At 40.3% G+C, this 13,818-nt stretch overlaps 1 long non-coding RNA gene across 2 annotated transcripts in view; it reads left to right on the plus strand.

Moving 5' to 3' along the window:
* Positions 1-13,818, plus strand: part of LOC132591889 (uncharacterized) — a 262,553-nt gene that overhangs the window by 197,359 nt on the left and 51,376 nt on the right. Inside the window, exon 5 of one of the 2 annotated variants that reach the window (XR_009557329.1) lies at positions 4,748-4,817. This is a non-coding gene — a long non-coding RNA (uncharacterized LOC132591889). Of the gene's footprint in view, positions 1-4,747; positions 8,220-13,818 lie in introns of those variants that run through there. The other variant, XR_009557328.1, reaches the window with a different exon arrangement.

Below are 13,818 nucleotides of genomic sequence, written 5' to 3' on the forward strand. Positions count from 1 at the left end.
ACCATAAACATTGGTGTTCAGCTGGTCCAAAGGCGTACAAAATGTACGCAAGATATATACATTAGGGTGAATGTTTGGTTTGGTTTTAGTTTACCTGAGGGAAGCATTATGCCTATATAATAAAAAGTAGACATGTAATGTCAGCTCCGTGTCCTGAGACAATAAAAAGGGCCAGGTCAATAGGAAGAATTATTAGGAAAGGGATTGAAAATAAAAGTCTGTCACACAGTTGATTATATACAATCACATCTTCTTGTACTGCAAATCTGAATAATTGTTCTGCATCACACACATATTACTATCTTCAACTGGTTCAGTTGAGCTTCCAGCCACTGCTTGTGTTGCAGGCTTGAAAGTAATATTCTCAGGCCTGCATGTTTAGCAGCCTATACCTTTTCCAAATAAAAATAGAAATCAATAAAGCAAGCAACCCACTTCAGAGTCCAAAAGTGGTTCAAAGCAAACTGAGCTGCTCTTAATGCTTTGGACTTACTTTGGACATTTGGAGAGATAAACTATTCCTTGAAAGGAAAATGACTGGCGAGAGGGAGGGAAACAGGTCACACAGTTTTGTGACTGACAGCTGTAGCTTCCAACCAGGAAATGGCTTTACCAGGGCTCTTTTGTATTCAACCTCCTGGTGTCCCTAGATGTCTATTCCAATCTATAGCATGCCTTCCCACTCCTTACATAGCAGCCACTAGACTCTTCACAGCATGTCCTCCCTAAAAGAGGGCACATGTTGCGGTGAGACCTGGTAACTGACCTCCTGGTTGTGGGTGGGTTTATTAAATAGCAACAACACCTGATTGGTAGGTCCCTCATTGCTGGGTTTAATCTGGCCAATGGGATGCAGTCTAAATGGATCAAGGGACCTATATATGCACGTGACCCAGAGCTTCCTCTTGTGGCTCGTGCATCAGAACACCCGCCCACCTCTCCCTACTTTTAGGGCATTTTGTTATTGACCTTGCTATGCCATTGTGTGTCATCTGTCATTGGGACAGGGGCACGACAGGAATTTCCCCCACTTGGCTGATTGGCTGTTGCCATTTGGGTTTCACCTGCCGCGTAGCAAATCATCACAACTTGTAAGGTTGTGGATAGGCACTGGTTCAGGTGATAGGGATGGGAGAACGGTCTCGCCATCCCTATGTGAAGGGTATTCCGTTAAAGGAATCCAGGGACTCAACTTGGTTTGAAAGGGGGTTGTGCCCGTGCCTGAGTCCAGGGTAGCATCTGGGGAGTGAGCAGAGTCTGTTCCTGGGCTTTTCAACTACCTCAGACGTTTACCCTTGGCTGACCTATGATAGAGCTCTGGGTTAGCGCTACCTGCAAGACTGCAGGGAGCTAGTCGAACCAGAGCCTATGCCAACCACTCACTTTTCTGTAATCAATAACGTTGTGGCCTAAATTCTGCCAAAACCAAAACTAAAATTTGAGTCAAATGTGTTTTTATTTAGGGGGGAGGTCTCTGGGTCTGAACATGCAACTCCATCTGTTTCTTTCTCTCAAATGGAAACAAGCTAAGTTGGTAACCAGTGTTTTATCTTGATACATAAGTATCATGCCATTCTAAAACATTGTGTTGCAAAGCACACATATAAACAGGACATGGCCGAGTGTTGTAATGGTAGGGTTGCCACATTTCAAAAAGTGAAAGTCCAGATCCAAAGCTTGTTGAGCCTTTTTTTTGGGGGGGGGGAATTACATAACTCTTAGAAAATTACGTTTATTCAGCTGGGGACAGGAGAATAGTGAGGTGTAGGTCTCTGGACTGAGCTCTTCTCAAGAAACCTCAAGGTTTTGTGTGCAAATTTAGATTGGGCAGCCTCTCCTCCCCCCCCCAAAAAAAACCCCACAAAAAAACTTGAGCAACACGCCTGCTGAAAAACTGCTTGTAAAAGTTTCCTCAGTTTCAAACCAGTTTGCCATGTGGTTGGGAAGGTGAAGGTGCTGTTTTGGAACCTGAAACATTTGAAAGCTCCCTTGCGTACACAGAATTACAACTATGGGTCTTGGGCATCCCATTCTCCTGAGCTACCCTTTCCGATCTTGCATGCCAAAATCCTCTTCGGCATTGCTTAGCATGGCAATTGTAAGCATAATGGACACTAGCAAATAATGGACCTTTGAAGCCATCACAGTGTATTATAACAATGAGGCTGCTAAGCAAGCCTACTGCAATATTAAATTTTTGATGAAAATTATTTTTGCACAGCAGGTGCTTTTGTAAATGAAATAACTCAGCTGATTTAATTTTCTCTCCAAACCCCTAAAGGCAGCTGTGCACATTATTGACTAATGACCTGAAACACTTGTTTTTTAAAAGTATTTTTAAGGCTGCATTTTAGGTCACATGATTGATAGGAATACCTGAATTGTTTAGGTTGGGTTTTTTTTAAAAAAAATAGTTATTTCAGTTGTGTAATTTATAAATCACCAAAATACTTTTTTTAAAAAAAGGCCTCCAAATGATCACATGCATAATGGTTTTGGTTTGTTTGAGTTTGAAAAACAAAACAAAAACCTCCTTCAATACTAGTCATGAAATGTCAACAGTATAAGTGGTACCTTTATAACTGCGTTAAACTGATCATGCATCTAGGCATAATTTTAATTTAACTCTTAGTCTTAAATGAAAATGATGAAAATAACTACATTCCCTGAACAACTCTGGCTGGCATACAATTTTCACTTTGTGATTTGTACAGGCCTACCTGTACATTTCTACCGTGGAATATTCAAATTAAAATATTTTTCTGTCACTATCTCTATGGTAAGAAGGATTCAAGTACTTTTCCTTGCTTCGTTTTGTCTGATAGATTTGTCAGTATAAGTGGATTACTCCCAAAAGATTCATCATACAAGCAAGGGGGGTGGTGGATCCAAAACTGCAGTGAAAAAATGGAAAGCAATTTTTGCTACCCCTTCCCCATAATGTGTCTTTGTTTCAGGGTGAGCAAAAGACTGCTTTTCAATCAATCTCTGCTCCCAGCATCTTATACTGTGGCAGAAGTTGGCTTCTTAAGCCATTTAAGCTAAATGAAGCACCTTTGCATATATGGGAACCTCTGGAGATCCAGATGTTGTTGGACTCCAACTCCTGTCAGCCCCAACCCACATGGTCAATGGTCAGGAATGACGGGAGTTGTATCTAACAGCATCTGAAAGGCTCTTGGGTTCCCACTCCTGTTTTAAAACCTAGTACCCTGTTAAGCAGTATACCCCTTTGGTACAAGCACATGAGATCTAAAGGTAAGCAGTGCTGGGGTCGATCTAGGATCTTTTCAATATCAGAGGAATCAATGACAAAGACTCATTGGAAACCTCCTGTTTTCATATATTAATGTGAATTATTCTAGATATACAGTACTTGAGAAAATATGGTTTAATTTCAAATCTAACCTCCCCACCAGAAATTAGAACCTATATCAATTGCATATTCCATTCTTGTGATATACTGTTGTTCTGCACCATCCCCAAATCTCCATAGCAGTGTGAGATTCCAGGAGCTCTGGGCACACTTTATGCTCCGGTTTCTGAGTTTCCTTGAGAAACACAGCGGAGACTGTGGTGTCTTTATGATATATGGTTTATGTACACATATATACAACCTGAACCTATGTCAGAGGGGCCCACAACATTCATATCTCAAGAAGTTCTGGGTTCTTCCATAGCCATAGCAGACTTAGATTTAAGCAGACCCCAACTATCGTTCTCAAACATTGCTCTTTGCCTCTGTTTCTCAAGTCCACTGCTTCCTACTCCTAACACTCTGCACTAAACTTCTGCCCACATTGCTTCCCCTTCCCTTCTATAAGCTCTTGACTTTTATCTCTGAGTCAAAAGAGGCCCTACCTCTTTGTTTTCTATGGTGAGTATCTTTGATCCCTGTAGTGCTAATGACCCATTATCCAAGACTAACACCTCACACAGGAGGTCAGTCCTGGCTTAATTAGCTCTTTTGGGGGTGCACCTCCAGGGGTGAAGTCAAACTGAAGTGACTTTTCCAGGGCACAAGCCTAGGCAAGTATGTATGGAGGTCCTTGGCTGCCCAGATGACAGTGTGCCCCTGTTGGCCTTGCTGATGTGGTCCAAAGGAAAGCAGCACAATATATTTAGCCCCAGCTTGGGTGCACAAGTTGCTGGAAAGAGGCATACAATACACCATCCAACTGTCTTAGGGACTCCACTCCAGATTTGTATAGGGTTTACCCCTTAGCCATTTCTTCTCCTGATGATGTCCTGCAAGGGAGCGGGTATGAATTTTTCTTTAGGGTTTACTCCTGAATCCTCTTTCCATGAATGAGTATAGCCACAAAGCAGCAAAGACTTGGGATCAGTTTTCCTTCTCCTACATGGTCCGTCTTCTCAGGTTGACAAGCCCCATCTGCCTCTAATGCTTAATTAAAATATTAGCAAGGTCTAAAAAGGTTCAGCCACCTCTTGGTCTATCCCAGGCATAGGCAAACTCGGCCCTCCAAATGTTTTGGGACTACAATTCCCATCATCCCTGACCACTGATCCTGTTAGCTAGGGATGATGGGAGTTGTAGTCCCAAAACATCTGGAGGGCCAAGTTTGTGTATGCCTAGTCTATCCTAAATACACATGTCTGGCTATTTCCTAGCTTTAATATTACGTAATGCAGAATTTAGGGTGTCTTGCACCCTCAGATTCATAACACTTTTATGACTTTGGTTAAGAAAACAAGCCTTCTTTCACTCTTTCAATGTCTGACACAGGTGTCCTCAAGCGGGTTACTCCTTGGTTGAAAATGTTGCTACCAGCATTTAAGTTACTTAGCAGAAACTGGTAAGTATATTTAATTTCACATTTGGAAGAAAGGGGGTGGCTCGAGTTTTGAGGAATGAATCAGGGAAGGAGCAAGCAGTGAGAAAATGATGTGTTGCTCGAGGCAGTATTTGCTGTGTGTTTGTGTATACATCTAACTGGGGATCTGATCAAGACAATACTTTGCTGAACATGAACAAGTTCGGACTTTGTGGCGGAGTGAAGAGGAAATGAGGATTATCACACACAGTGTCTTCCTCTTGCCTTAGGCTGTTTGATTCATGTTTATCAAGGGCAAAGAAGCTAGCAAAAGTGAACAACTGCAGTACCCCTGCCACCACCTAGTTCACAACAGCATATATTCATGTGTTCAGCTTTTTTGCCTTTTATTTGACAAAGAAGTCTTAGGAAAGGATTTGTCAGATGCCTATCTTTTAAATATGTGGCACTCTTATACCCTGGGGTGCTTTGTTTGTATTTTCCCTGCATGCCTCTGGTTTATGACAAATCAGAGTCCTCATAGTTAGGACTGGAGGACAAGTCCATTTTAAATGTCCACTTATATCTGTTTTTTAACCCTATTAATTAAACACAAATTATACACAAAATTATATGCAGACCTCCGCCTCCTGTATATTTTTACATTTAACTGAGTCAAGGCCCCTGTGGTATTATATTTCTGCAGCATAATTTTACAAGTTGTAAAACATAAATATTATTATATACTTATATGCTTTGTTGTGTAGGTATCTAGTTACTTTAGGAAATCTCTAGTGTATACTAGGCATTCATTACATATATGTATATCATAAAACATACAATACAGGCAGTTTATGTGCGTTCAATCTGTGTGCGACTGTGTGTATGCGCATCACGTTGAACTCAGAAATGAGCCAGAAAGATCATAAAGATGTCACTGAAATGTCACTTAAATGGCAGAATTTCTAGGGGGTGGGGTGGGGGCAGAATGGGGTGTTCGCAGGCTTTTTCAATGGGTTTCAATTATATGTGATTTCATGGAAGTGTGCAGTGCCCTGGAACATAACCCCCTTGTAAACAGAGAGCTGCCTGTACACACACACAGTGGGAGCCTTGTGGTATGTTCCATACTGCCAGCACTTCCTGAAGTGGCAATGTGACATTCCGTCAGGCTGGAATCTCTTTCCGTCAGGCTGGAATCTTGTCAGTAAAGAGCCCCACCGAAAGTGAGCATGGGAACCTTTCTTACTGTTTGTGGAGCAAAAAGGAAAAACCCGATTCCATCTTCAGAGAAACCCCACGTTTGCTAGCTCTTAGCACACGCTCCATCTTGGCATGGCTTCCTTGAATGGTCATGTGTCCACACAGTATTGTTTTAAGAGTGAATCAGTAAGGCATTGGGTAGATTAACTGCATTCAGCATGTTCATAACTTAGGTATTTAACATAACCTGTGCTTGCTGAGTGTGTTAGTCACAATGATGTGAAGTACCTGAAACGTCATTAAGAGGTTCCTTAAACTGCAATGCTAAGGTCACCTAAGGACTATCAATGTTTCATTAATGTTTCATTAAACAATGCTGGGCACGAACCTAGTGAAGAGTTCTTATGTCTCCACTAATAATCTACGGGCATTTAAAGACAGAATCTAGGTCAGAGGTGATTTATTTCCTTTTATAATTCAAACAGACCTCTAGGTGTTGCTGTACTTTCAGATTTTTATGAAATAATTTGGGTTCTTATGTCCTAATGTGTAGCAATTTAATAGCTGCAGTGATCTGAAGGATGATGGTGGCTTCACTGAGAATAATGATAAATGTATTGAGGAGTGATGGATGCACTTAAGCAGGAGGAGGTTAATGATTGGTGCTCCTAACAGATTTGATGTGGGAGTGATAAATTAAAGGTGACTTGCAAAGGTAAAGCACTAAATTCCATTAACTTTACCAATATGTGCTTGAATACCCCTTGCCCCAGTACCATGGCTCAGCTAGGAGGTGAATTTTGCAAATTGTTACTTGAAAGGTAACTTTATTATTCTTCAGTCTAGTCATAGCCACATTCCATCGAATGTTTTCCACTTTTGTTGTCCAGATCCTGTTCAAATCTTATTTCAAATGAGAAATTGTGTCTCAGATACCGTAGTGATGTTGACAATTGCATTTTCAGGGTTCACAACTGAATAGCAGCCATGTTTTCAACAGAAGTGCTAATAGCCCAATGTTTGGCTTTCAGTCAGGTGGCAGACTCCATCCACCATCCTCAGTGTTTGCAACAGCTCATTGTTATAAAATCTCAGGCTTTCCGGACCTCAAATTTTAGAAAAATACACCTTTGCAAAGCAAGTTCTTTTGGCCTGCATTCTGATTGCATGTTGACGTGGTGGTATGTCCCATTCAGCTCTGGTCTTTCTAGTTATGCCATTGCTGAGCAAAGCCCAGGCTACCAGGACTCTGTCTGGTAATCTGGGTCACCTGGTGAGTCTGGAATGTTATAATACGGCTGAAAGAGCTATGCGTAGGGAAGAGACAGAACAACAGCTATTCTAACTTTTATTTTAAAACTTTGGCATAAAAGTTCCTAAAAGATAAATGCTGCTGTCACAACACTTGAAAATGTGATTTCCTTGGTCTCTAGTCTTGAAGCAGCTTGGCTACCTTGCGATTCCACCTGGCCCATTAGGTGTCAGATGGGGCATAGAACTGTCAATATTACAATACTGTAGAGTAACGGGACTGAGAAGCAATATTGCAGCATGCAACAAGGGACCAACAAATGCATGCTTTGCTCTTGGTTTTAAAAGACTTGCATGGTGATCCGGTGACTGAAGAAGATTCAGTTTGTTTGCTGTTAATTCAACTAGGGGAACGAACTTCTCTACGCTGAGTGGTGCAAACAGTTCACAGAAATTAAGCATCAAATATGAGGCATGCACATCTGCTTAGTGTGTCCTCTCCACCTTTCAGAGCCCCTGGCACAATGTTTCCCAAGGGTGCAACAGCAAGTTTCAAGTTGGCTGCTTGGGAATGCCATTATGCTATATGTCTTTTTGTGACATTGGTGCAAAGTCATCATGCCATTATTCCAGTGCAGTGGACACCCAGTTTAAATACTCATTTCCTGCTGTGCCAGCTCATGGAATCAGGCCTTAAATCGCTTTAAAACTATCTGTTTCCACTAGTTGTGGTTCATCAAAATGTATCAGGAAGACTGATTGAAGGATTTATAACCTGCAACGTAATTAACAAAGGCAACTTACTGTACTCTGGGCTGTTTAAGCAAGTAGCTAGTGGCAATCCTAAATAGATTTAACTTGGAAATAAACTAAAGTCCTTTGAAATGAATAGGACTTACTTTCAATTAAATTAATTTAACTGATGTTTGCAAAAGGTGATTGACAATTGAATTAGCTTACCTCATTTGTATAAGCTCCTTAGTACACAAGATTAACATAGGCTGCAGTATGTTTATTTATGTATGCATTTCTCTTTATATATTTAACCTGCCTTTAAGCCCCCAAACAGTTTAAAATACCAAAACTCCAAAGCCCCAGTTAGAGCAGCAGCAGCAGCAGTAGCAGCAGCAGCACATTGGAATAATCACATTTAGCCAAGGCCCCCCCCCATGAGTCTGTTGAAAGTTCTGCTAAAACTTATTCCAGAATGGGGAAGGTCTTTAAAAATTTAATAGAACAATGCAGTGCAAGTTTATTCAGAAGCCTCAACATACAGTAGTTGCAGTTTATCACTGCAACATCACTGGTTAGTACCTCTCTTCAGTTTTTGACTTCCTCAGGGACCTTAAAGAAACAAAGGGTTGGAGCCAACATTAGTCATGCTCTGAGTAGACCCATTGAAAATAATGGCCATGGAATCTACTCTGAGTACAACATAGTTGGCTACAATCCTCATATGGTCACTATAAGAGTTGTGTGAAAAAAGAGTGCATGTTTTTTCATGGGAAAGAATTGTTTAACCCTTGCCTTTCTGTCTCATTACATAAAAGGAAGTGTATATGTACACACACCAGCCATATATTATCAGTGCTTCCCCAGTCCCAAATATCGGTGCTGCTATGTCAGCTTCCCATGGAAAAATAATATTCTTGCAAAAATGCCAACCAACATCCTGGTTTTTATCGCCGTGCTGGCATAGCACGACAGTCTAAGCACTTGTTTATTGGAGCAGCAAATCTTAAGATTGGAGAGTAAATGTTACACACAAAAATATCATGCACCAGAAATCATATTCTGTTGTCTTCAGTATGTAATTACACTGAACAAAAAGGGATTTCCGAAGTGATCGTGGTGCCTCCCTGCCGTCAGCACTGACAGTTCAAATATTTTCTCTCCAGCAAATTAGTGAAATCATAATAACTGAAACTTCTCTACTTAACCATTTCTCTTTCTTCACCTCATTTTCTATTTTCCCTCCGCTATTCAGTATTAACCTTAACCCCATCTTTCAACAAGTTATCATTAGTCTAAAGAATGAGTTCCACATTCCAGTTTCCTTAGCGCTAGCACCACTAGGTTTCCTTAAGTCAGGTTTCCTTAAGTTGACCTCACCATGTACTCCACTTGTTGGCTTTCTCTGTATACTGAAGACACAATTCTACTCACAACATCATTGTGATTTCTCTGCACTTTTCTTTGGAAATGTATGCAGCCAGAGGTCAAGTTTGGATGGTTTTAGAAGAGTTTGGATGGTTTCAAATTCATGAAAAATATGTTTATCAGTGGCTACTAGCCACAGTGGTTAAGTCCTACATAGGGAGAAATTGAAGTAAGTTTGCATTTAAAGATGAACCTCCTAATTCACTCTGTCTGAAACAATACGCACACTGAATCAGCCATCCTTCAAAATTTGCCCTTCTCTGAATTTTGCAACAGCCACATAATGTGTGTGGGGAGAAAGCATATATTTGTGAAAATAACACACAAGGATGCATTATATTAGGGTAATTTGTTTTGCAAAAATGTATACAGTAAGCCCTCAATTTATGCAGGGATCATGCCTAAAGGCAAAATTGTGTACAGTGGTACCTCAGGTTACAGATGCTTCAGGTTACAGACTCCGCTAACCCAGAAATAGCAGCTTGGGTTAAGAACTTTGCTTCAGGATGAGAACAGAAATCGCGCCGCAGCAGCGCGAGACCCCATTAGCTAAAGTGGTACTTCAGATTAAGAACACTTTCAGGTTAAGAACAGACCTCCGATACGAATTAAGTTCTTAACCAGAGGTACCATTGTATAATCAAAACACAAGCCAGTGCTTTTGCATCAACTTTCCTCCCCTATGAATTCAGGGGACTGGTTTATTCTAACTCAAGTGAGTTAACAAACCAGCATACCAAGCAAATGACCTAGTATAGCTTTGGCCATACTGCTATGCAGAACTAAAGTGTATTCAGAGGTTAATTCAGCAGAACAAGGTGCAGATAGAAGGTACTTTAGAATATTGCATGTAACTTAATTTAACCCACCTAACTGTTTTATGTGAACCATTATGGCTCATTCAAAGTCTCTATCTTTGAAAGTGACATGAATATTTCACAGGGAGTCATGCTCCAATCTAAACACCATGTTTGTTGCTTTAGATGTTCCTCAAAACAATAAAGAGTGAGTTAGACACTGAATGTATTAAGCTGTGAGCTTCTTAAAGGAAATGCAAATCAACACTACTAATCCCATGATTTTCATATGCACACACTTTTAAACTGTCTGATCTTGAAAAGAGTTTACACAGCAAGTAGCATTACAATTTCTGAAAGACCATTTCATTTGTAAGGATAAGGATTGCAGTGTTGTAATGCACAAGCTATGCAGTTCTGGTGATTATCCGTAACCTATCTGTTTGATATGCTGGCAAATCGTCTTTGTGTAATCAAGACGTGCAGTCACACCATATATTTGTGTGCCTGGGCAAATCATGGACAGAACTAGACAAATATTAAAAAAATCTTGCTTGCAAATGTAGCCTGTTATTAGAAACAGGATTCAATTTCTGATGCTAGGTATCTCAGCTGACATTTTTATTTTGTATCTCACCTGCCCTATCCCTGAAGTCCCTTGCATACCCCCCCAAATCTGTTCAGGAAGGTTTGGGGACCACCTGAAACAGATTTGGAGAGATGCAGGTTCTGGGGGGGAGGAGAGGAAGGAATGAAATCTTGTGAGCAGGCATCTGCTTGTGTGATGCTGGATGTCTACCCAAGTAGACTCCTATCTAGGTACTAACTAAGCCCAGTCCTACTTAGCTTCAGTATACATCATCTGCTTTCTGACCACACCCTGGAACCTTTTTGCAAAAGGAAAAATGTGTGTGAAGTGTGTATGAGAGGGGGAAAAACCCTTGGCTATATAAAGCAGGTGTTCTCCAATCAGAATACCAAAACATCAAGTTAGGAATATTTTATATGTCAACAACATTTCATTTCAAGGAATTAATCAAGCTGACTGTTCAAAGAGAGGTTTTTTGGGGAGAATGTTCATTATTTCAGCAATTAATTTTTAAAACTGGAAATGTTGCAAGTCATTGGCATCCATAAAAATTGATTTATTGTGCAATTTATTTCATGCTACTGGAAACAGACTGCAGATTTTATACATCCTTCTTGACACCCACTGCATGCCAATTATCTTATTTCAGTTTTAGCTGAGAGATCCTATAATACTTTTTGAATTTGTGTCATTCACATTTGAGTGGATGCAACTGACCACTTCAAAGAAATATTAAGAAGAAAACTTGAAAAGAACCTGCATGCTGAGGCAATTATGCTACCCTTTATCCTTGGCAGAATGGTGCTATAAAATGATATATGATTTTCAGGAGGAGGATTTTTTGGAGCCCAACATTATCCATGTTTATTTAGAAGTCCAGTTGTGTTTGATGGAGTTTACTGCTAGTAAGTGCACTTTGAATTGCAACTTCAGTGTAGTAATTAGCCTCATTCTGGGCACATTCCATGCAAAGAGACTTTGCTCAGCAGCACATAACCCGGTGCACAATGAGGGCAACAGAATTCCACCTCTACATCAGGGCTCTCGTGGGATCCTGTGGGAGGGAACCATTCCATGAGGTCTTGCAAGGGGATGGGGCAAAGCCCTTTAAAAGGCCTCACCCCAGAGAATTCAGGGCTATATTGTCCCACAAGCTTCGACCTTCAATGCCTTAAGCTCAAGTGGGGGTCACAAATTTTGCAACACTGGAAATTGTAGGAAAGGGAAGAGGCAGAAATGAAGCAACCACACATCTTCTGCAGAGCATGTATAAAATTAAATTTCTCTGCCTTAATTTGATCTTTCGCCCAAAGACCACAGGGCTGAGGCCTAGGAATTTGGTGTGTGCCAGTCCAACTGAAAACATCACCAGTGAAGGGAGAAGAATGATAGAAGCAACCTTTGATTTGTTAAAAGTCATTTGCATGCCATCCCCAATTAAAGCAATTCTAACCCTCATAGCCACCTTTGAATAGTGTTTATGAGTTTTGGCCGTTGAAGAAGATTGTGGTTCTCCTTCTAACAAATTATATCAGTGATAGCTATAGAAATGGCAAGAAATATCCGAGCATGCAAAAGGTGTGTGTTATCTTCATGATATACAAGGAGTATTTGCACTTTCTCCTACATTAATAACATAAAGCTTCTCAAAACCAAACAGCTTGTGGCATGAGACCTTTCTAAGACTATTATGTATGTTCATTTCAGAGCTTTTATATCATCTGTGATTGGCCATTCAAAGATACCAGAAAGGGACACCTGTAGGGGGCTTGAGGATTAAATAATAAGTGTCAAGTCCCCTATTGGGACATTGCCCTTATCATTATCATCTTGGTAGCAAAAATATTCATACTGGTAATGATTTTATGGTACCTGCTGTGTGAGATTTCAGCTTCAATGTAACATTTAATAAGCATTATCAGTACTGTTCAACAGACCTGTATTGATAAGAGCTGTCCTTAGAAGACATTGGAAAGCTTAGCTGTGGCGTCAAGGGAACACAAACACTGGAAATAATGCAATTAAAAGAAAGCGACCAGCAAGATACTGTACATGATACACAGAGACAAAATTTCTACTGAAACTAATGAAGAAGAATAAACAGCACTATATCAGCTGCGGCGGAATGTGTAAACAAATAACTGAATTGCAAAGAAGTGAGGCAAATATTGTGAGCAAACAAAGCAATGACTAGCAAATAATAAAAGTAATACATTATGGAAAATATCAAAATGTAATTCAACAATAATCAGTGTGAAAAATGGGGAAGGCTGGAGGGCCTTTTTGGCCTAGCTGAATATTGGTGCATGTCCCCACTGAGACTTGAACTGAGCCACATTCGTAAGTAAAATAGGGTTGCCGTATTTCAAAAAGTGAAAATCCGGACACAAAAAGTTGTTAAGCTGGAGTTTTTTACATTCATCAAAATCTACACTACTGACATGGGCTGCCATACAGCCAGATTTTCCCAGATATTCCAGAGATTTCCACCTGGACGCTGTTTACGACGGCTGAATACTGGCTATTTCTGGGAGATTCTAGATATGTGGCAACCCTAAGTAAAACAGTGTTCAGAATGGTTTTACTTGCAAGCATGGCACTATAGCACATGCAATAGTATTTGCACAAGAACTTCCTTGTGGTTTGTCAGCTTTAACATGGTAGTTAGGGCTGAGTGGAATTTAGATGGATTTTTACTTATATTATTTGTGTCCTGTGTTTCATTTGTGCTCTTTGGGGATAGCCCAAGGACCATAAAACTTCCTGACACCTTTTTTAAAACAACAACACCCACACATTTGCAGATTTTAAAGAGTTCCATCAGAGAAGGGTTTGATAGCGGGGATCTGCATGAAAAACAACAAATATTTTGAGTAAATATATATAAAAATGCATTCGATGGTTCGATAACTGAAAATGCAGGAAGATGGGTTCAGCTCGTGTCTAAATAAGGTCTTAAAGAGAATGTATATGGTTGTTCTGAATAGTATTTGCACTTGCCTTGAATCAGGGTAGAGGCATTGCTTTTGTTTGTTTCACTTGG

The sequence above is a fragment of the Zootoca vivipara genome, chromosome 3, assembly GCF_963506605.1.
Source record: "Zootoca vivipara chromosome 3, rZooViv1.1, whole genome shotgun sequence".
Classification (NCBI taxonomy): Eukaryota; Metazoa; Chordata; class Lepidosauria; order Squamata; family Lacertidae; genus Zootoca; species Zootoca vivipara.